This window comes from Suricata suricatta, chromosome 10 (genome assembly GCF_006229205.1).
Source record: "Suricata suricatta isolate VVHF042 chromosome 10, meerkat_22Aug2017_6uvM2_HiC, whole genome shotgun sequence".
NCBI classification, from domain to species: Eukaryota; Metazoa; Chordata; class Mammalia; order Carnivora; family Herpestidae; genus Suricata; species Suricata suricatta.
The window spans coordinates 93,706,173-93,730,697 of record NC_043709.1 but is presented as its reverse complement, the minus strand read 5'-3'; the positions used below and the strand labels follow the sequence as shown (position 1 = coordinate 93,730,697).

The following is a 24,525-nucleotide window of genomic DNA, read 5'->3' as shown; positions in this document are numbered from 1 at the left end:
ATAGAGAACAAACTGATGTCTACCATAGGGAAGAGGGTGGGAGAATGGGAAAAATAAGTGAAAAGGAATGGGAGACACAGGCTTCCCCTTGTGGAAAGAATAAATCATGGGAATAAAAAGCATAGCATAAGGAATATAGTCAATAATATTGTTAATAAATTGTACGGTGACAGATGGTAGCTACGCTTGTGGTGAGCAGAGCATAATGGATAAACTTGTTGAATCACAATGTTGTATACCTGAAATTATGGAGCATTGGATGTCAACTATACTCAAATACAATTAAAAAAAAAGCAATTTATGCCTTTAGTCTTTGACCTAATAATCACCCTTTTAGGAGTTTGCCCTGAAGATATATTTCTACAAATACAAAACAACCTGCATATATAAGGTTATTCAATTGTAGCATTATTCACAACAAAACACTGAAAATAGCCCACGTGCATATTGAATTAACTATGGTAGATCCGTGCAATAGAGTATGTAGCAATGAAAAAGAAGGTAAAAGATTTCTATGACTCAATATTAATGATTTCCAGAATATATTGTGAAGTAAATTAAGTAGGTTCAGAAGAATATGTATAGTATGCCATCTTTTATTTAGGAATGAAGGGAAAATAAAAATGAGTACACATATTTGTTAATTTTTGCAAAACACAAAATCCCATGGGAGCCCTTGGGTGGTGGCTTAGTCGTTGAAGCATCTCACTTCTGCTCAGGTCATGATCTCACAGTTCATGAGTTTGAGCCCTGCATCAGGTTCACTGCTGTTAGTGCAAAGCCCACATTGGATCCTCTGTCCACCTCTCTCTCTGCCCCTCTCCTTTCAAAAATAAATAAGCATTAAAAAAATAGAAAATATAAGTCAAAAAAAGGCTCTAAGACTCCCGTGACCTGAGACTCAGCGAGATCGAGCCCTGAGTCAGGCTCTGCACTGACCGTGCGGAACCTGCTTGAGATTCTCAATCTCCCTGTTTCTCTGCTCCTTCCCTGCTTGCATATGCACTTCCTCTCTCTCTCCCAAAATAAATAAAGATTTAAATTTTCATCATAAATATCAGTGAACTTACAGTTTTTCAAAATATATTTTCTGTTACTTCCATTGAAAAGGCCTATGTGCAATAAGACACCCACACTAACCAGATCTGGGTGTCTAAAGACCATCCCCCACTTAAAGAGACCAGGATTCCTTGGAGAAACATCTGTTCCCATGTCTGGGGCCAGAAAAACACAAGTTGGGCCTTGGATCTCCTGATTTGCTCAAAGTAAAGAAGTACATAAAGACCAAGAATCATGTTACATCATGTCTCTGAGCATGGCCTTAAGGACCCCACTCATCACATATGATCAACTCAGGCAATTTGCAAAACTTGATTTCAGACAGGAATCAGTAAATACTGATAACACTGGGTAGACCTTGTTGGGCATCAGGATATTCACACCATCTCAAAGTATTACCCAGGGTGCCTGGGTGACGCAGTTGTTTGGGCATCGGACTTGGGCTCAGGTCATGATCTCTTGGCTTGTGAGTTTGAGCCCTCTGTTGGGCTCTGCGCTGACAGCTCAGAGTCTGCTTCAGATTCTGTGTCTCCCCCTCTCTCTGCTCCTTCCCAACTCATGCACTGTCTCTCTCTCTCAAGAATAAATAAACATTAAAAAAATATTTTAAAGTGTTACCTACAGATTGCTAATTATGAAGGGGAGAATTATTTTTATGGTTGAGGGATATGACTGATATCTTCCCTTTCTCTCTTCTCGGATCTTCTTTTTCCAGGATGCTAACCAAACTTAGGATCTGTGGTGGCTTCATACTGTATGTACTTTGCTAAGCTGGAGCCATGTTTCCCAGAATTTCCTTCCCTATATGTCCTGAAGTAAAACTGGTCACAGCAGAAGTTTATGAGTGAGTCAGAAAGTGTACATGGAGACACATAATCAATGAAGTATAGTTTTCTGGAGCTGAGCTTCTACTGGGGGAAGGGCCATTCTACCCATCTGCAACTTCATCCAGTCCTCACTGCCTCCATTTCTAGCATGTGAAGCCAACGTTCTGTCTTAAGAAGAAACAGCACAGGATTTGCTTGTTTATTTTACTCCTTAACTTCTCCCAGCATATCATAGCTTTTCCTGGAAACAGTAAGTTGAAAAACTAAAACAACAACAACAAACAAAACCATCATTATTAAATACCTCAACCTCACCCACGAGTGGGCTTACATAAAGCCCCTGTGTGTTTGGGCATGAAGGAGGAAGCTCATTTAAATATCTGTGACACCCATGGAAGAGGCACTGATTAGACAGATGGACAGTGGCATTTTTAGGATAAAATGCCTTATAAGCCTGCAGAAAAATCACTCAGCCCACCATGATGTTAGTGACTCATGGGTGTTAATAGTGACAGTTCATAACTCTACCGAGAATACAGCCAATTTCTGCTTATCCACAAATAGATTGTTACTTTGCCAAGTATTTGCACAGCAATCTGTTCCGGCCTCGCTACCACAGCAGGCCCCAGCTTGGGTGGGGTCAAGGCTAGATAAAGGAACGTGAAGAGCAGGGCTGGGCCTAGGGCTGGGTAAGGAGTATTTTCAACCCAGCATGCATCTGATTATATTCTAAGATGAAATGTTATTCACCCATGTCACCAAATATTTACTGAGCACCTACTATGATTGGGACACTGTGCAGGCCAGTAGGGATTCAAAAGCTATAATAGAGGATCTCTACTTCAGGAACCTTACACTAGAGTTTAGGACACAAACCATAAACAAAAAAACACCTGCATCAGTATTCACTAGCAACAGTAAATGGCCAAGTGTGAGATGCAGCCAACAGAGAGTAGAGAAAAACAAATTTGTACTATATAGATGTGATAGATGAATCGCAGGACTAAGTGAATTCTCCAGGGAGAAAGGAGAAAGCAATAGAGGCAAGAAATATTTATTAAGCATCTACTGATATCCTCACAGCTACCGTTTGGGGGCTTAACAATGCCAACTGCTTTACTTGTGATTTCTCACTTAATTTTTGCAACCACCACGTAATGAAGTGACTTATTATTCCCATATTATAGTTAACCAGGGAGTCTCAGGTAAGTAATTACCCTAAAGTCACAGAATCTGTAAACAACTGAGCAAAACTCATACACAGATTTTTCTGACTCAAAGTTTATGCACTTTCTGTTTAACAGTCTGTGCTTGCTTTTCTGTATCTCTTCATACTACAAACGAGAGGTGGCGGGAGGGGGGGGCAAGAGAATGCCAAAAGATAGAGTGAGTGCCCCAATCTATGGCAGACATAACTGATGCTGGAGAGAGAGCAGTGGGAGGGGCGGTAGTGTTATGGGGAGACTATGTCACTCTTAAAGCACCAGCTCACTCAGGCTGCCTCCAGGGAGCTCCCAGACAAATTCTGTAAACTACAACAGCCCCTCAAGGATTCTCATTATCTGGTGCCACACAGCAGGGCACCCTGATTAGGTTTCAATAGCAGACAAATGGCCCTGGGTGGCCTGACTGATTGTGCACATAAGAGGTGGCTGCCATTCCCAAGGCCCAGCCACTCATCGGAGTAATGGCAGCTCTCCAAGGGCAGAGAATATTCCCCATGCACATAATGGACCTAACTAGTGTCAATATTTACAGCAGAACCCAAGGGACAACAGATGGATGGAGTGAACCAAAAGGCAGCCACTTCCCCGTGTTCATTTTGAAGTCTCTGTTACAGAAAAGAAGGAGGGATTCAGAGAAAGTGGTGTTCCGCCGTCACCTTGGCAAACTTGTTCACCTCCCTTAAACATCTGAGGACCTACCCAGTGAAAGGTGGGTGATAAATGGCAGGAATCCAGTGAAGTGTTAGCATTTCTGTCTTAGGATAAAACAAATCCTCTCCCTTCTCCCAACTGTAATTTTCTTCTGTATAATTTTCTAGCCATACTTGGCAGGTTTGAGACTCACAGGCACATAGTCATTAGCTGTAAAAATGACAGTGATGATACTTAGAGTCCAGAGGGGAGAGAACTGGCCAAGAAAAATCTTGGAGAGTGCCAACATTTGAGGCTGTCATGTGGCAGGGAGGTACCTATGAATGCTACCTGAGCATGGGTGTCCATAAAGAACCAGGACCCAAAGGTGTCCCAAGAGATTGTGGTCCAAGGCAGCAAGAAAATCCAGGAAGGACACAACTAAAACATGTCCCATGTTTGGTACGCAGGTCATGGGTGACCTAAGCATGGACGTTCTGGTAGAGTTGGTAAGGTTCAGAAGACACAGCCACATGTACTAAAGAGCCAAAGAAGGTGGGGACACGGAGACGAAGAGGAATTGTGAGATTTCAGAGCAGTTTGAAAGCCCAAGGTCAAGGGGAAGGTCAAGGGAACGTAACTTTTTTCAAGATGGAAATTATTTGGGTGTGATGAGAGGGTCAGGGGAAAGATCCAGTAGGGATGAGAAGTCATAACAGGGATGCAGGAGCTCATCAGCTCATCAACATGAACATTATTAGCAGACATCCTACAGAGAGAGCCGGGAACGTGTGTTCCTCAGCCAGCCTCTCACAGCTTTCTCAAGAAGCCCTAAAGAGCTTAGATTTTCATCTTCCATTTCCCTGTTGGACCTAGTCAAGGACAGGAGGCCCAGACTGGCTAATCAATTTATCCTCCCAAAAGTGCAAACCAGGTTTAGTGTGGACAGACCATCTGCAGTGTTTCCTCAGCCCCCACTCTTATATATAAATCCTTATCTCCACTTAAGAAGGGATTCTTGGGACGCCTGGCTGCTCAGTCAGTGGAGCCTGCAACTCTGGATCTCGGGGTAGTGAGTTTGAGCCCCACATTGGGTGTAGAAATTAGTTTAAAAAAAAGGAGGGAAAAGGGAAGGGATTTGTTCACATACGCTAAAATGATTTGCATACAAAATAATAAATCAACATGTAAACTAACTAAATGTTCTTGAGTTGTTTTTGGACGAGAGAAAGAAAGGCAGAAGATTCAGGATGACTTGACGAGGACTTATAAAGCAGGGTTCAGAGATGGTGAGAGGCGATAGGGTCAGAGGGTTGCCTTTAAGTAGGAGCATGGATCTCCCCATGCTCTGACCTTGAAGGAAATGTTGGGAACATGCATAAGGTTGAGGGAGGGGCAATGTAGTAATAGGGGAGTAGAATAGGAAGTTAGAGGGCTGTCTGCCAACAGTGAAGAAATCATGTATTCAGGGGACAGTGGAAGGTTTAAACCACGGAAGAGAATGAGTGATGGGCCAGACAAGAGACAGAAAGCACCTCTGGACACCCACGAAGACTCAGCTGAGGCTGAGACAAAAATGGTGACAATCTGCACAACTATATGATTTTCCCCCACCAGCTGCCCAGGCGGAGAGGGAGAGGAAGGTGGGATAGGGATTTCTCTGGGTGGGTGAAGAGGAAGGATGGGGTGTGAGGAGGAGGGAGGCAAGGAATTCAGATGATCACAGGCCTTGGGCTGGAAGGGGAAGGGAGAGAGGCAAAGAGGGTGCTCACCGTGGCCGGTGTTCTAGTTAGAACAGAATCCACTCCAGCTGGCTGAAAAAGAGAGGGATATAGATAGCTCAAAAAACCACCAAGCGATGTAAAGAAACAGACTCTGGCTCAGAGTCCAGGAATGACTCTCCCCACACACTGGGGACTGGCCCATCACAGGGGCTGAGCCTCCGCTGCAATCATGCAGCTTTAGCTCAGAGACCGGCCACCATGGCTGCCAACTATAGAATGAAACCCCCTCCATCACATGCTCCTGGGAAAATGAACACCCCTGCTCCACCTTCTCTGTAGAACTCAGTGTTGAGTCAAGTCTCTTGCAGGTGCATTAGGTTGGTAGAACCAAATCATGGCCCCTGCAGTGAGGGAGCAAGGGAAACTGACACAGTAACTGTGTGCTTTATCTTCCTTCCCTTCTGCACACCCCCAGGGGGGAGGTTGTTATTGCACTTTGGGTAAGTGTTTAAGAAGTAGAGAAAGATTCAAGAGGTTTAGGACAGCCGTCCTCTGTAAGGTATATCAAGGCTGCTGCAGCCTACACACTGCCTTTTCTTTTTAAGTTTATTTATTTTGAGAGAGAGAGAGAGAGCACAAGCAGGGAGGGACAGAGAGAAGGAGAGACAGGCTCCAGGCAGTCTTTGCATCATCAGCACACAGCCCAATGTGGGGCTTGAACTCACAAACTGTGAGATCATGACCTGAGCCGAGATCAAGAGTCAGGCGCTCAACCAACTGTACTACCCAGGTGCCCAACACAGTGCCTTTGTGAGCACTTGTGGGGTTTTTTTTTTTAATTTTTTACTATTTTTTAAAATGTTTATTTATTTTTGAGAGACGGCATGAGCAGGGGAGGGTCAGTGAGAGAGAGAGACACAGAATCCGAAGCAGGCTCCAGGCTCTGAGCTGTCAGCACAGAGCCTGACACAGGGCTCAAATCCATGAACCATGAGATCGTGACCTGAGCTGAAGCCAGATACTCAACCGACTAAGCCACCCAGGCTCACCGAGCACTTGTTTTTTAAACGCCCTACTGGGTACATGCAATTCTGTGTGCATATGGCTTGGCAAGGTCTGTTCCTTATGGGAAGGAAAGGGAAGGGAAGGGAAGGGAAAGGAAGGGAAAGAAAAGGAAAGCAGAAGGGAAGGGGAAGGGAGGGGAGGGAAAAGGCAAGGAAAGGAGGGGAGGGGAGGAGAAGGGGAGGGGAAGGGAGGGAAAGGGGAGATGAGGAAAAGGGAAGGAAGGGGAGGGAGGGGAGGAGAAGGGAAATAGGAGGGGAAGGAAGGGGGTGAGGGGAAGAGGAATGGGAGGGAAAGGAAGGAGAAGGGGAGGAGAGGGGGAAGGGAGGGGAGGGAAGGGAGGGGAGAGAGGGGAATTGGAGGGAAGAGGAATGGGAGAGGAAGGGAGGAGAAGGGAGAGGGGCAGAGGGGAGATGCTTCTTCTTCTGGGGAAGAAGGGCATGCCCTGCTCCCATGCACAGGTGCAGTGTCTACTGAGCAAAATACAAGTTGGGTTTCAGCTCCCACCCACCACCTCAAGGGGCAGATTCTGTGCAATGCGTAAAGGGCATTTGTGACAATTCAGGAGCCTACTACCTGGGCAGAAATAGAGGAGCCAAGGGCCAAGAAGTCCCCACAGAGTCAAAGAGCATGTATAGTAGGAAGAAGAGCAAGAATGATAGGCTTTCTGGTCACAGAATGAAACCCAGGAGTCTGAGAGTTCTGGGCGGAGCCATCAGTGTGGCAGTAACAAGTCCCCACAGGTGGGTGAAGTGCAAGGGAGCTAAAGAGGCCTTGGACTTGAGGAAGCTGTTCAAGAGACAGATTGCCTATGTGGAAACTAGAAACTGAGATGGAGGAAGAGGAAGAAGGGAACCAAATTCCAAAGTTGTCCATGAGACAGTTACAGGGAAATAGTGGGTGACAGCACCCAGGAGGACAAGAAGGAGGCACTAACCTCAAGCAGGTAGGACTTCACGCAAGGCTGGGAGCAACGGCTGGGAGCAAACAAATAACCACAAATTCCCAGCTTCCTGCTCCCGGCCCCTTGCTCCATGGGACACTGATGTATTCATTTAGGCAAATAGTGATGGTCAGGCTGCCATAACAAGGTACAAAAGACTGGGCCCTTAAATAAAAGAAACTTATTTCTCACAGTTCTGGAGGCTGGAAGTCTAAGGTCAAGTTGGCAGCGTGATTTGGGTTCTGGAGAGAGTCCTCTTCTTGGCTTGCAGATGGCTGCCCTCTCCTGTCCTCACTTGGCAGAGAGACAGGCCAAGCTCTCTGGTGTCTCTCCTTATAATGGCACTAAGCCCATCCTGAGGGCCTCACCTTCATGAACTTGTCTAGCCCGAATCACCCCAAAGACCCCATCTCCAAATATAACCTTCCACTGGGGGGTAGGGCTTCAAAATATGAATTTGTTGGGGGTGGGGAGGACACAGTCCAGAGCACTCAGTCCATAGCACTCCATTGTTTTGTGAACAAAACAAAATCCCTATTTTCACAGTGCTTATGTTCTAATGGAGAAAGGCAAAACACACACACACACACACATTGTTAGGGTAATAAGTGCTGTACGAAAACTTAGGTTAGTGAGGTGACAAATTTACTGTGCATCAAATGGATATAGAAGAATGGAGTGAGACATCAAATATCTGGCAGAAAAGTGTTGCAGCCTGAGAGAGCAGCAAGTGCAAAGGCCCTGAGGCAGGATCAGGCTTGACCTGTGAAATTGGAGAGGAAGGATAAAAAGGCAAGGGGTAGGATTCGTTGTCATTGGAGTGTAACAGTGGGCACACCAAACAGGAAATTGCAAGGACTTCAGTTCTTCCTCTGAGTGAGGTGGAGACTACTTTGGTTAAGAGGAGAGAAATGACATGATCCAGAAACAAAGAATGGAAAACCTGCAATGGATGAAGTCACACCTGTGGGGTACCTTAGGGGAGAGGCAGGTTGCAAGGAACAGAGGGGTGGAGGAAGGCCGGTTTGAGAAAACTGAGCACCGAGAAGTGAGGGTCCCTAGGCACAGAGGCATGAGGGGGTGGGGACGGCCAGGGTGAGGAAAGGGCAAGAGAAAACAGGAGATGGGGGTGGTTGCCTGGAAGCCCAAGATTAAAAGAGTGAGGGAGACACTGGACCAAGATACTTGAGGCAGGATGGCGTCAGGAGTCAGAGGCATCAGGAGGGCTCCCCGCAGTCCACAGAGGGCAGAAAGGGCCACGACATGATGAGGAAGCCACCAGATGTGCCTGTAGGTTTCGGGATGGCAGGGGAGTGAGACACAAGGAAGCAGGGACACCCCCAAAATGTGCAGAACAGCTCCCTAGGGAGCAGACAGAGTACAAGGGACTTTCTGGCCACCATCTGTCTCCAGGTAAATTTGAGGGAAAAGGGTAGAAAAAAATGGACCCCTGCAAAACTGTCCAGCTCAGGAAAGCCCCTGCCCCAGGGCATCTGGGTGGGCCAAAGTCCTGACAGGTGGCTCCCAGGGGAGAGGGGGAGTTTGACGGGAAATAGGAAAAGGAGGAAGTGAAGGGCAGCAGCCTGGGACACTCCCTCCTTTGCAGTCGCTCTCTGGGCCTGCTGGGGACACATAGGGAGGAGGGGAAAAAAAGCCACAAGGGAGATCTAATCCAGAACCACTTTCCATAGCCTCATTTACAGTTCAGTTGCTCCTTTGGCAAAAGTCCCTGTGCAGCTGTTCCACCCAGAAGGCCTTTGCCAGGTGAACTGGGGGGCCTGACTGCTGCAGGGCTCAGTTTCCCTTCTCCAGGCTGGTTTCCCAAGTCCAGGCTTTTAGGCCAGCATCGTACTCGGGGACAGGTGAGGAAGGGGGCCCAGGCACATGCAGAGAGCGCCATCTTGCCTTGCCTTTCCTGGTTAAAGCGAGACACAAAGAGCTCTTTGATCTGAAGCCCTTTGCCAGTTCTGGAAGGGCTGTGTTTGCCACAGCTCCAAAAGAGAGCAGGAGGTTACTTAGCTATGGATGAATAATAATTGGGCATTTGTCTAACAGCTACTGTACTGATGAATAATTAAAATTTTTATTACAATTGAGGTGAAAATTACTCTACTGGCATGAAGGGCCTGTCTGCTGTGCCAGGGGAGACACAGGGAATGGAAGAGGACCTTCCAAGTTCTGAAAGAACAGTCACGATTATGGTTAAGAAGGCTCTGCAAAAAGCTGGGATCTTTGGAAAAGTTACAGGGGAAGTAGACCCAAATACAGCCTTTTCCTTTACATTTCTTTTCACGATGTAATAAGAGAAGTCAGCTGGACTAAGACTTGGGGCATGCAAATGGCTGAAGTAGCTAGGGAAAACTACAAGTGACAACAATCAGAGGCTCCAGAGATAAAGAGAAATAGATAATAACTTGGCTATACAGATACCCTTCTGTACAAGCCAATGAGGGGCACCTGGATGACAGTGAAGAGGGAATAGCTGGAGTATAATGGGGAAAGTGCTGAACTCAGGAGTCAGAATCTTCCCCCATCCCAGTTCAGTGGAGTGGCTACTTCTTGGCTGTGACCTTGGGCAAGCTCACTATACCCCCACAGACATCCCTTTCTACATCTACAAAAGTGGGGATAATACTGCCTCATTGTGTGTTGTCCTGAGGATTAAACAAGGTAATGTCAATGAAAATATTTGGTAGTTATAAAGACACATACAGCAAATGCAAGTTATTATACCTCAAAAATCAGACTTAAAGGCACTGAGTCCAAATAGTATTAAGAAGAGTTGGGATTGGTTGAGTGAACTGGGATTCAGGAATAATGGAAAAGAAAATCTGTGATATTTGGGTTGGGTATGAAACTACCAATGGATTTTCATAGAGTCTAACTTAAATACAATGTGCAAAGTAAATAAATACCCCCTTAGTTATAAATAACATTTTATTTTTCTCTGGTTTGTCAACAGGACAGTCCACTTAAAAGGGAGACCACGAGGGGTGCCTGGGTGGCTTAGTTGGTTAAGCATCTGACTTTGGCTCAGGTCATGATCTCACAATTCATGGGTTCAAGCCCCACATCGGGCTCTGTGCTTACAGCTCAGAGTCTGGAGCCTGCTTCAAATTCTGTGTCTCCCTCTCTTTCTGTCCCTCCCCAACTCATGCTCTGTCTCTCTCTGTCTCTCAAAAATAAACAAACATTGAAAAAAATGTTCTAAAAAAGGGAGACCATGAAATATGAATTATTTTGATGTGAGAGTGCCTATGGAATTCATATATTCATCAATAAGTACATTCACACAGTGGGAAGTAACCATGAGGAGGAAAGACTATTTTTGAGAGCATGTCCTATACAGTAAAACCTTGACTACCCTGAGGGATAAATTTCAAGAACCCCCTGACTCCTCAAATATGAGACAATAATGTAACATGGGAGTGGTGGCTTCATCTTTTTCCATGCAGTGCCCAGCCTTGCAATCCATGATTCAACTTCATAATGAAAACCAAACACGTTAGATGTTTCAAAGCTGAACATCCATCACACATTATCTCTGTTAATCCTTGCAACACTCCTGTGTTCCCCATTTTACACAGAATGAAACTAAGGCTTGGAGGGGCTTACATAACTAGCCCAAGGTCCCATAGTTATTGATGTAGAGAGCCAGGACTGGCAGCTTATTTACCTCTTAAAAGCCATCCAAACATTCACTAAAATATTCCCCTTCATAGTTCGTATGGGGATACAACATTGACCACAAAAAAGTACCTTTCTCTTCTAACCTTTTAGGAGAGATAATAGTGCAACAAATTAATACAGCAAGTGTTTGTTGGGTACCTCGGTTCAAGGGGCTAGGGATCTACAGATAAACAGACAAAGCCCTGTTCTTGGGAGCAGCTATGAAGTGAGCACTGTGTGCACAGTGCCAGAAACCTGGCAGGACCCCTCACAAGCTCTTGACGGTAGATCCCCTTATGTTCCTGCTCCTGGATGTCCTGGTTACAGCTACCACCTGACCAACCCCTTTGAGTGTCCAGAAACTGGTGAGCGGAGGCAGGCTGCATGGAAACCGACAGAATAGGGATTTGGAGGAAGAATCCTGGCAGTTCTGGCTTCACCGTCACTAGGCCTGTTGCCTTCTATGCTTGTAAGCAGGGATACCATTGAGTAGAAAGTGCCTGTGAATCATCACCCAAAGGTGTCTTGAAGATCATACTAAATGAAAGTTAGCTTTTATTATCCTTGTCTGTTTCTTCCCATCAGACCCAGGATAGGTTGTGTTTTCATCAGTCCATGAGGCTCTGTGAAATACTATTTTTGAATACTTTTGAATCTCCCCAACTGCTCTGGTATTGCTTGAAGGAGTATCTCACATCATCTGGCCTCAATGAGAAGTGGTATTGCAGAAAGTGAAGGGCCACGAATGGCCAGACGTCCTTCCATGCCCCCTCCTCCCTTCCATCTCTTCTTGGGCATAGATTTATATATAACACAAGTTGGAAGTTTGGGTAGTTCCAATTAACAAAGAGCAGTGGGAGAAGAGGAATGATTTTTTTTAACTTTTAACTTTTTAAACTTTTGCTAGAACTGCTGAAGGATTTAGCTTCACTAGAGCTCCCCTGATGCCCCCGGCGCTGCCGTCCTGCCTGTGCCTCTGCCTGACTCTGCATCGGGATCCTGGCGCCGCCATCCTGCCCGTGACTCTGCCTGACTCTGCGTCGGGATCCAGGCGTTGCCATCCTGCCCGTGACTCTGCCTGACTCTGCGTCGGGATGGCAGTGGCCTGCCCACGGAGCTCCACGGGTCGGGAATGCTGCTTCGTCTCACAGAATAACAAAGCAGCTGTTGTCCCACGAGCTGAATGGGGCCTGGACATCTGGCTGGTGTCCTTTCAAAGGGCTCTGTCCTGAGCAGTCCTCACGCACAATACTCCAACCTTCTATTGTGGCCTCCGGCCAGGACTGCAAGTGTGACCATCAGCAGTCAGCTGCTGAGCTCCTGATGAGACAGGTCATAAAGGTCAGTCCTTTCAACAACCAGATCAGATGTGACAGATGAGCAGTCAGATTTATTTGCCTGGCTCTAAACTCTTGTACCTATCAGAAAGAAATAGAGCCTAACTCTGAAAGTCAGCTGGGGTATTGTATAAACATGGTCTTCAGCGTGACTTATTCCTTCCTTCTTAGCTATCTATCTCAAGTCACTTAAAGAATGGAGACAATTTGCCCACCAGTCTCCAGGAATGAGCATCCAATGACATTTCAATGAATCTAGTCTTCTCCTAAAATTCAAGAATGATTGTAGGTTGGCTCATCCACCTATGTGATGTCTCTACTGTATCATGGTGGGGAGACTGTGACATTCATGCTCTTCACCCTCCCACCCTGGTGTCTGTGGGATGGTAGGGAGAAAAGACGGTGTTGTGAGAACAGGGGAGAGAGCCCCTACAGCTGAGAGAATCAGCCCTCTACCCTTGGACTAGACTTCCTAGTAAAACCTGCTCCCACTAGCAGACTAAAACCACTCATGACATCATTGACAGGGAGCTTCCCAGCTGGGTCTGTTTAAAATTGGGGTTGATGCAATGAGGCAACCTCATGCCCTGATATGGTTTCAATTATTTGAAGGAAAAAAAAAAGCAAACAAACCTCCTTATAGTGAAATGAAACCAGCTTGTCTAGAACTTTCTTCCACTGGTCCAGTATGATACAAATATACCAGATTTGTATCATAGCTTCAGAAAACATGAGTGGCCAAAAGAAGAGGAACAGGTGCCTCTTTCTCCCTTCCAGATCCTCCTTTTAGTCTATCTGAGGTGTTTTAGCTTGTTTTCTGATTTATTATAAAACGTCGTGTCCTCCAATTCACAGGCTTTCTCTAGTGGACCCCCTTTCCTGTGCCCTCTCATCTGTCCTCCTGAAGATCATATAACCCTCCACCCACTGCAGTATCCAGCACGTGCACACACTACAAAGAATTTGTGGCAAAGGCCAACGTAAATGACTGTGATCAACAAGTAAAAGGCAGTTGCGGCCATTTCTCAATGCTTATTAGGGACAAAATATAAAACTTACAACGATGAGCTTTACATTTTCCAATGATGGGGTCGTGTGGCTCAATCCAGGCATTGGCTCATAGCTTTAACTTCTCTCCAAAATGATTCACACAAACCTGTCAACAGTGGTCAAATAAAATGCACAGGTATACTCTACTGGTGTGAACAGTCATCAGAAAATCACCCCATCTTCTCATGATCACCCCCATATACCAGAACACTCCCCTAAGGCAGAAGGGAGATGGTGGAGGGTAGAACATTAACTAATTATTAACTCTTTCACTTAACATATTTGTATTGAATGGGCCTTTTGTTTTCACAGCATCCAGGGGCTGGAAATAAGAGAGGTTAAGAAATCATAACCCAGGGGCTCCTGAGTGGCTCAGTTGGTTAAGCATCTAACTTTGGCTCAGGTCATGATCTCACAGTTAGTGAGTTCAAGCTCCACCTTGGGCTCTGTGCTGATGGCTCAGAGCCTGGAGCCTGCTTCAGATTCTGTGTCTCCCTCTCTTTCTGCCCCTCCCCTGCTCACACTATGTCTCTTTCTCTCTCAGAAATAATTAAAATTTAAAAAAAGTAAAGAAATCATAACCCATACCCCAGTATTCTGGTAGGTCTATATTTGAAATCTACCAAGGAGGAGAGAACTCCTTTATTGTTGTTGGTGGTGATGATGATGATGATATTTTTGTATTTTGCTTGTTTTATGTTAGTATTTCAATGTAAACAGAAAAGTATAGACTCTAATAAAAAAATAGTTCTTTATCCACCATCTAGCTTTAACATTATTATTTTTTCAAAGTTATTTATTTATTTATATATTTTGAGAGCAAGAGAAAGCACAAGCAGGGGAGGGACAGAGATAAAGGAAAGAATGGGACTCTCCAGCAGTCAGCGCAGAGCCCGACTCAGGACTCCAACCCACAAACTGTAAGAGTTGCCATGGGAAAGCAACTGAGTGGCCACTTCAATGTGGAGAGCTGCGAACACTGACAGCCCCCACTTGCAAACCTGGGATGACCCAAGCCACTTGAAAAACACCAGCGGCCATTTTATTGCAGGCCAGATAACAGATCCAGGCGCCACCAGGACTGACGACCCCCACTCTCAATCTGGACTGTCTCAAACTGTAATGCCTCACCATGGAATTCCAGCATCCCCCTCCCCACTGAAGCGAACAGCCAATTGAATCCTGCCACCATCCAAAGATGACTCTACGTGGCTATCAGCCCACCTGAGCTCAAACCCGGAACTTCTGCACCCATAAAAGACCTTGCTCTCCCATATCAGGTGCGACTTCCCTGACTCCCGGCTCCAGAGTCACGGAACCTCGCCCAGGAATTGCAGATCCCAATAAAGGCCTTCTTGGCTCCATAACGTGGTCTCTTTGTCCTCCCATCTCTGCCTCCATCTATTAAACCTTACACAAACCATGAGATAATGACCTGAGCCAAAATCAGACACAACTGACTGAGCCACCCAGGTGACCCTAGCTTTAAACATTATTAACAATTTACTATGTTTTGTTCTGTTTCCTTTTGTGAAGAAGAAGAAGAAGAAGAAGAAGAAGAAGAAGAAGAAGAAGAAGAAGAAGAAGAAGACGACGACGACAGCATTTAGATACATGTAATGTGTGTTTCTCCCTGATCCTTCATTCCGTAGGCAACCATTGGCCTTAGGCTAATGGTAGCAGTCCAATGCGGAGTGAAAAAATATTCAATTCAGCTTTCCGAGGGGCGGCTGCCACCATGTAAGCAAGATGGGCGCTTTAAAAGCACTTTCAGGAGCTACAGAGGAAGAAACACTCCCAAATAATGCATTTTCTTTTCCAGGTGCTGTGGGCAGTACTACCAGCTGTCTGCTCCACCAGCTCCATAAAGCGCACTGGCTGGGACACAAGGTCAGGCAAGGTTATGTCATATATCAGACTCCTGTGCTCTGGGGTGTAACCCACAGCAATCCTATCCATCATAGTGTTAACCAGCTAGTTTATTTGAAGCTTTCAGTTTGTTGCTGAGGAGGGAGCTAGGCACCTCTGGGGACTCTGAGAGCCCTGAATTCTTATTGGGCTGATAAAGATTCTACATACAAATTCTTTGAGGGTCTCCTCCTTGACCCATTCCATTAAGCTATCAGAAGAAATCCTGGGGCACCTGGCTGGCTCAGTCAGTAGAGCATGCGGCTTGACCTCTGGATTGTAAATTTGAGCCCCATGTTGGGTGTAGTAACTACTTAAAAATAAAACCTTAAAAAAGATGAAGACGAAGGAGGAGAAGGAGAAGAAGCGGAAGAAGAGGAAGAAGAAGGAGGAGGAGAAGGGGGAAAGAGAAGTGAAAAGAGAAGGGGAAGAGAGGAAGAGGAAGAGGAAGGAGGAGGAGAATAAGAAGGAGAAGAAGAAGAAATCTTGACGCCCAGTGGATCACAAAACCAGTCCTCAAGCCAGGGAGTTTCAAGGGCTCACATCTGCAGGGCACAAGAGCCATGACCTTAGAAAGGGTCTCAAGTACCACCATGCTCTTGGTGGTTCTCTGCGTGGCTTGGAGAAGGCATAGTACTCTACAGCTCCACCTGCTAATATAAGGAATGTTAATAAAGTTCTTACCTAATAAACAATTTATAACAGCAAAAAAAAAAATGGACTACTGGGGTGCTGGGTGTCTCAGATAGTCAAGCGTCTGACTCAGGATTTCTGCTCGGCTCATTCACAATCTCATAGGTGTGAGATGAGCCCCACTTCAGGCACCACACTCAGAGTAGAGCTTCTTGGGATTCACTCTCCTTCTCTCTCTGCCCCTCCCCCAGTCATGCTTTCTCTCTCTCCCTCTCTCTCTCTCAAAATAAATTCAAAATAAATAAATACACATTTTAAAAATGGACTAAATATATATATATGTATATATATATGTATAGCATATATATATATTTATATGTATCTATACATATATATGTGAAGAAATGATGGGGATTGCTTAAGATTTTACATTTTAAATAAAATTATGTCATATTGTGTGTTCTATTATGCAACCTTATACTTTCGAAATATGTCTGTAATGATACATGCAACTCTGAATCCCAGTGGCTGTAACTCCTATCTTAAAAAAAAATCTTCCATTCACTTTGCTAGCCACTCACTGCCCTCTCTTTTGCTCTCTTCACCATTTTTTGCAATTAAATTTCCTGAAAGTGCTGTCTATTTTCATTGTCTCAAAGTTGCGTCAAACTCTCTCAACCATGCCAGTCAGAGCCCCTGGACGCTGCTAGCAAGAGGCAAATGTCCTTCCTCTCTAGAGATGCTATATTACTTCAGGAATGGCCCAGGAGAAGCCTCGCATCTCAGTTCCTGGTGGCAGTTTCTGTGGTTCCTCCATGGTTTTAGGGTGCTTTTCTCTTCTCCTCTGTCCTGAACATTAGGACCTGGAGCCAAGCAGACTGACCCAGCTCAAGAGGTGATGGCAATTCTGTTGTTTCTGCTGCCATATGATAGTCTTAAGAACACTGCCCAGGTGAAGATGACTGAAGACTTTCCCGACAATCTCTAAAGAGATGCATGAACACTACGTTGTGTTCTTCCTTCCCTGGTGAGTGCTGTCAAGGTAAGAGAGGAACAAACAACCTTCCTTCAGGACCCCGATCCTCACATTGCCCATGGATTCCACTCAGTAACCAGAGGCTAGGAGGATCAAGCAGCCACAAGAATAGCTTTTCAGCCTGCCTCTTCCATTTCCTGAAAACATATTTTGTTAGAGTTTGCAGTAAGGGTCTCTGGATGAATGTTTAGATTCCCCTTAGAGAGAGGGCGTGGAGCTCACAAAGTAGCAAAGGTACACTGTTCTCAGAGCATCTCACCTATGAAAGAATACCTTTATTGGCTATGTATATGTGGCCACAACCTTCTCTCCTCACCCCGATCATGGAAAAAGAAGGACTCATCCACTAAGCAGCCGGACTCAATGGATAAGTCACATAGATGCACAAGTCAGACTCATGGCAGTGACAAGCATCTCATTCATATTCATTTCTTTCTTTTTCTTCCCCCCTGTCCTGTTCAAATCACTTTGCATCTCAATTTATACTGAGATATGGGTGGATATGCATGTGTTCCTCAAGCCCCAATATCCTGCTCAGGAAATGTGAGAAAAACAAAACAGACACTATGAATAGCTTCTCTCCAAACCCAAGCCCTGAGAAACAAACCACCTGTGCAGGGAAACCCACCAATAGATGCTACTCACCATGTTAACACATTTTACAGACTAATTTTTATTTTGCATTAGCTTTTCATACAGCTGCATTCTAAAAAGATTTTCACAATGAACTGTGTAAATGTAGAACTGGTTGCAGAGAGAGGGAAATAATAAGATATGGGCAAAGAAAAAAATTCTACCAAAGGTTTTGGAAAGAAAGGTCATTTAGGACAAATAAAACATTTTTTTATAATGAGTACTGTGTAATGAAATAGAGAAATGACTAGAGACAAGTAAACTCACTTTCTTTGCCTTTCATTACATTTCTTGTCTTGAGTTATTTTTCCCTCAGATAAGACAGCAACGGTTTCAATCTCAGTTCTCTCACTGTCTGTGACTTTGGGCAATTTATTTTGCCTCCATATCGTCAGTCTCATTATCTGTAAAATAGATGATAATAACAGCACTCACCTCATTCACTCATGACTATAAGTATGAAATGTGAATGGAGGCCCTACCTTACTCTCTGGCATGTAGAATGTATTCAATGCAGCTAGCCAAGAGGATTATTAACAATCCCGTTACAAATTTCTCAATATTCATTCCCTCCCATTTAATGCCCCTGGGCCCCTTAATCCACTCCATCTGCCCTCAATTCCCCCATCTTCACTGCCTTCATTCTCATCTCTGGGCCAGGGTGACAAGTTGCTGGGGCAGGTTTGTAAGCTTTCCAGCCCCCAAAACTTCGCTCACTCCATAAACTCACCCTGTGCGCTGGCCACACTGAACCTTTCCAGCCCTTTAGGATGGTGGCTCTTTGACGACGTTTCTCTGTCCTTACTTCCTTTGTGCTCTTCTCCTGGAATGCCTTCTCTCTCTGACTCTCTGTCCCTCCTTCACTCCACAGCTCTTTGAGCCCACCTCTGACACTCCACTTGTCTCATTGTATTGCCAAGTTTTATTTATGGATACTTAGCCACATTGTAAGCTATGAATCTAGATCGAGATGATAGATAGATGATATAGATAATAGAAAGTTAGAAACATAGATAATAGAAAGATAGAAAGATAGATAGATAGATAGATAGATAGATAGATAGATAGAGATGTAAACTACATATCTTGATCCATATATCTCTACCTAGTAGGTTCTGAAGGCATGCTCATGGAATGTATGAGTGAGTGAACTGTGTCTTCTGAGCTGTCCCAGTCTTGCTAGGCGACTTGGAAGATTTTCCAGAGACACCAGATGTTGTACCCAAGATTTCTTTATTGTCCCCAAAACCCAGAGACCGCCAGGGAGACCGAGTCACGCATGCAAAAGCAAAGGGCTTTATTACGGGTTTAGGTTTCCCGGGGCCTAAACTCGGGCTCACAGACTACAGGCGTGGTGGATCCATGCTGAGAGCCCGGAACAAAGGGGGGCAGGGCTTTTATGAGTTTGGGAAGGGGGAGTTACAGGAATCCAATTATTATTGACAGGTTTATCCAATTACAACATTTAGAGTGTTAACCAATCACAGAGTAGACCCAGGACCCAGGACCCTCATATAGGGCGTAACTAGTCTTAAGCAATAGACCTGCCCTTAGGAATGTTAAGGGTATTACAAGGGTGGTCCCTCTTGCCTTGGGCAATGTGTGCCCTTCTATCGGCTCAAACCTACATCCTTACACAGATAAATGCTGCCCTCTCTTGCCACCTACAAATCACAAGAGCATAAGACCCTCAGGTCCCTTGGGCAAGTTTTCCAGATTGAAAACACCAAGCCTGGGTGCATTTGACTCTCATGCAGAGGTGAGTCTTTGGAAGATGAAATGGAAATGAGAGTCTAATTCCTCCAGTGGCCCAACTTCCCTGTGAGATCCTCTCATGTTCTAAAGAGGATTCTAGAAAGAATTATGTGGCACTTGCCTCACCCATCCTGGGTGATAAGATAAAAGTCTCAGTGGTCAGTGTGGTTCTATATTAGGAGCCTCTGCTGTCTCTATTGTGGTTTTTTTCTTTTATTCAGTGTTTTATTTTAATTCCAGCATAGTTAATATGTCAATATGGTAATATAACACACAGTGTTATATTAGTTTCAGGTGTACAGTATAGTGACTCAACAATTTTATACATCATGATAAGTGTGCTCTGAATCCCCTTCACCTATTTCACCCATCCCCCATCCTCCATTGTTTTTGAGGAGAGAACATTAGAGCAGAGATTCCCTGGGAGATCCCAGAAATTTCTCATCATCCCACTATAGCAGTAGGGAATCCAGAAATGATTCACAGCTGAAGCCACTGTCCCACATCAATGCATCAGGTGGCCATTTAAACTGGAAACCAGATGGCCATCTGGACACAATCTATCCATAGTTTTGTGAACTCGTAAATACACAGTGAGTAAGAGGAGTTTAGTATATCCCAGGATAACGTTGGTGCTGGGAGCCATGAAGACCAAACCTTGATGTAGTGAAAAACATACTTCCTACAGAGTCTAGAGCCCCCAGGGACAGAATTCCACCTGCTAGAAAAGTAAATGCAAGGGAGAGAGAGAGAGAGGCACTTCCCAGTAGGTTTTTTGTTTCTTTGCTTTCCTGTTGTTTGCTTTGCTTTTATTTTGTTTTACCATAGTTTATTTCTACTGGTAGCATGGTGGGACTCCTACATGATGAGGCACATTTCCCTGAGACTCGTAAGAAACTATGGTCTCCTTGGCAGACTCAGAAATAATGAATTAGCATGTGAAAAAAAAAAAAAAACAGGAAAAGTAAGTGACCCTTCCAAAATCACCTGATTAATGGCAGAGTGTGGACCAGAGTCCAGGTGTCCAGACCACTCACCAGCAGGCCTCCTTCCTGGGGACAGGATCGCTTCTAGGTCAGAGTTGAGAACCAAGGAGATGGCATCGTGTGGTAGGGGACAGTTCCAGCCCTAACTCCTAGTCTGAGTTCAAAATCTAGCTCTGCTTCTTAGCAACTGTGAGACATTGAGTCCATTTACTTAATTTCCCTGTGCCTCTATTTCCTAATCTGGAAATGAGATTGATGATAATATGGGTCATTCGAAGAACTAAATGACATCTTAAAGCTTTGGAAATAGGGCCTGAGGCATAGTAAGGACTAAGTGAGCTGTTGTTACTGTAGTAATGGCTTCTCTGCAAGTCTTCTTGGAACAATAGAGAGCAATGGGCTTCTCCTGTTCCTCTCACCATGGCCTTAAATTTGCTCTGGCACTAGCATTCCCCAAGTGGAATCTCCTGTTAACTTCCCCAGACCCACGACCCTTCTCTGCTAAGAAATTTTTCAGTGGCTGCTAACTTACTACATTTTCCAGGGGCCCTTCCACCACTGGGCAACAGCACCTCTTAGAAAGACCTCACTTGCATTGGGAGAGAATCTGATCTGCCTCTCCATAACTTCTCCCCATTGGTCTTAACAAAAGTGCTTTACTACTCATATGAAGATAAATGTTTCCCCTGGGAGACTTGGCGATGTGTTGGGGATTTGTCAATTCATACAATATATGACATGTTTTCCTGATGAACCAAACTAAAATGAAGACTTATTGGGTAAGTGGGGTGGAACTGAAGCTATGTGTTGAATGTTTTTTCTTTTAAAAAGATGCTCTGGTTTAAAATACTTTTCCTTAAAACAAGCATATTTTCATGTATAATATAAAGTTCTGATAATTTGTTTTTCAGACTTGACTCAAAACTCTGTTTCTGGCAGCTGTGCCCCAGACTTCTCAGGAATATCCATTCACTTGCCTTTGACATTGGGGATTTCTAGATGGAAAAGCCTGAGAAGTGCTATTGAACAGGGGCTACAAACAACAAATCTAATTTCTTTCCCACAGAACCTCCCGTCAGGTTTCCACAAGACCTTACGGTTGGAAAGAAACTCAGAAATTGTCTAAATCGATCTCCTTTCTTCAGTAGCCCTAACAGATGGTTACTCAGGCTCTACTGGATCAGGCTCAGAGCAAAGAGACCATGTGGCAATCCTTGCCACTCCATTGCTGGCTACATCTAATGGTTAGAATATTCTTTTTTAGGCTGAGCGACGGGCACATCAGATGTGAGTTGGGCTCCGTGCTGGTCACTTAACCTCATTGGATCTCAGTTTCCTCAGCTGTAAAATAGAATGAGTGGTGTTAGCTACATCACAGGGATACTTAGAAGAGAAAATACATGTAAACTATGTAAAATTGTGTCCCACACATTGAAGGATTCAGTAAATGTTCACCATCATCATCACCGTTTCCTGCATGTTGTCCATGAGCCAAACATCCAGAACCTGTTTGTATTATCTCTGCTCCAAAACCATGTTCTAGGCAGCAGATAACAGTTAATAAACTATCTCCCAACTGTGCCTAAAAGCATTATTTCCTAAGTTAAATATGCTCCCATCTTCCTCAACGGAATAACACTCTGACCCTTTAGTTAAGGTATCTTTTTTCAGAAAGCCATTTGAAAGTGTATTAAAAGATTCTTACAGCTGAACTGAAGAAACATTAGAAAATGGAAAGTGCCGCGGAGAAAAAAAAAGGGTCAGGAGATGGGAAAGGCTAGGATGCAGAGGGATGCAATTTAAAATGGGGTAGATCGTGGGGCATGGGTGGCTCAGTAAGTTGCGTGTCTGACACTGGATTTTGGCTCAGGTCATGATCTCACGGTTCGAGAGGCTGAGCCCATCGGGCTTTGCACTGATGACACAAAGCCTGCTTGGAATGCTCTCTTTCCCTCTCTGCTCCTCCCGTTTGCTCTCTCTCTCTCTCTCAAAATAAGTAAAAAAAAAAATTAAAAAATATAAAAGACAGTAGTCACGTAGCTCAAAAACTCCAAGGACTGGGATTTCTTATAAAGTCTGATTGGCAAATGTGGCTTTGACCAGAGTTGAGGGAGGCGTTCTGCTCCTTCTCAGAGTTGCAGACAGACAGATCAGCAGAGCAGCGCTGGTGTGATTTACCCATCCAGCAGCAGGCTGAAAAGCAGGAAAAGATGGAACAGGGGTCTGGCTGGGGCGGCCTATTGCTGTCCTGCTCTCGGGGTATGGTCCAGAAGCGCAATGCCAGCCCTCTGAGTCTCTACAGAGAGGGCCTCCTTCCATCACACCTGGCCCCTAAAGATCAGCCCAGTGGGTGTGTCAGGCTCTCAGTCGTCCAATTAACTCCTCCCCTCGTAGAGAGGAGCAACGATGGTGCCATGGAAGGAATCATGTCCCCCTAAAATTCATGTCTTGAAGCCCCAACTCCCAATGTGACTGTATTTGGAGATATGGGCTTTATGGAGGTGACGTTACATGAGGGCATGATGGTGGGGCTCTGATCGAATGGAAATGGTGTCCTTATAAAAAGAGCCGAGACTCCAGAGCTCTCTTTCTCTCCACCCCACACATTGCAGAGGAAAGGCCTCAATGAGAAGGCAGCTATCTGCAAGACAGGAAGGGTGTTCTCACCAGGAACTGAATCAGCTGGCCCCTTGATCTTGGACTCCCAGCCTCCAGAATGGAGAGAAAATCAGTTTCTGTTGTTTAAGCCACCCTGTCGGTGGGATTTTGTTATGGCAGCCGACGCTGACAGGTGCACAAGCCACAGGAGTTCCTCCCAAGAGGGATATTGTTAGTGGGGCCTCTTCCTTTACGGGTTCGGCAGAGGATGAGAAGAGCTCCCCACTCTAGGCAGATTCGTAAAATAATCCAATGCTGTAATGATAAAATAGAAGAATAGAATAAAGCAAACTTTATTTTTTTTTATAATTTTTAAATGTTTATATATTTTTGAAAGAGAGAGACACAGAGGGTGAGCAGGGGATAGGGCAGAGAGAGAGAGAGGGAGACACAGAATCTGAAGCAGGCCCCAGGCTCTGAGCTGTCAGCCCAGAACCCGACATGGGGCTCAATCCCAAGAACTGTGAGATCATGAGCGGAGCTAAAGTCTGATGCTTAACTGACTGAGCCACCCACCTGCCCCAAATAAAGCAAACTTTAAATAGAAAGTTACTTAGGGGCACCTGGGTGACTCAGTCAGCCATGTGTCTGACTTCGGCTCAGGTCATGATCTCATGGTTAGTGGATTCGAGCCCTGTGTTGGGCTCTGTGCCGATAGCTCAGAGCCTGGAGCCTGCTTCAGATTCTGTGTGTGTCTCTCTTGGTCCCTCTCCCATGCGCACTCTGTTTCTCTCTTGCAAAAATAAATAAACATTAAAAAATAAATACTTAGAAAGTTACTTACTGTGCCCCTAGCTCTGTGATCAATATATTAATTTCTTCTTGGGAAAGGAGTAAATGAAAGAAAGGCTTGAGGAGGCAAAGAGTAGAGAAGGAAAACATTCACAGAGGGAAAGAAGAAAACCAAAATGAGTTAAAAGTTGTTAAAAACTCTTAAAACCCAAATTCAGATGGTGCAAATGCTAATTGAAAGCAGGAACATTTGTAAAGTATTTACTGAATGCCTGATGCATTCGGGGTCCTGAGTTAAGTGTGGAAGATGCAATTAAAAAGTAGGCTATCAATCCTGCCTTCTAGAAACTCAAGTTTGGATATGCAAATTCTTCCTCCCCCTCTCCCTTCCTCCCTTCCCTCCTTCCCTCCTTAACTTACCAAACATTTATTGAGCCAGTCTTTTGCTAAAGAACACAAAAGGCATATAAAGACAAGTTAAAGTTTGTGCTATTGAGTGCTCACAGCCTGAAAAGATAAGAGAGAAAGACATGTGTTAGCAATGAAATCACCTTGTGATGGGCCACTAGTTTCACAGACAAAGAACCTTAAAGGATGATTATAAGTTCCACAGATGGAGTCAGAGGAGAAGAATATTCTGAACAGAAGAGACTGCCC

General features: G+C 44.8%; 1 long non-coding RNA gene across 1 annotated transcript; it reads right to left on the bottom strand.

The window, feature by feature from the left end:
* Positions 1–21,596: 21,596 nt before the first annotated feature.
* LOC115303681 lies at positions 21,597–23,202 on the bottom strand. The gene is made up of 2 exons (XR_003914187.1): positions 23,146–23,202; positions 21,597–21,819 (listed from the first exon to the last, which is right to left on the bottom strand). It is a non-coding gene; the product is annotated as an uncharacterized LOC115303681 (long non-coding RNA).
* Between the last annotated feature and the right edge of the window lie 1,323 nt (positions 23,203–24,525).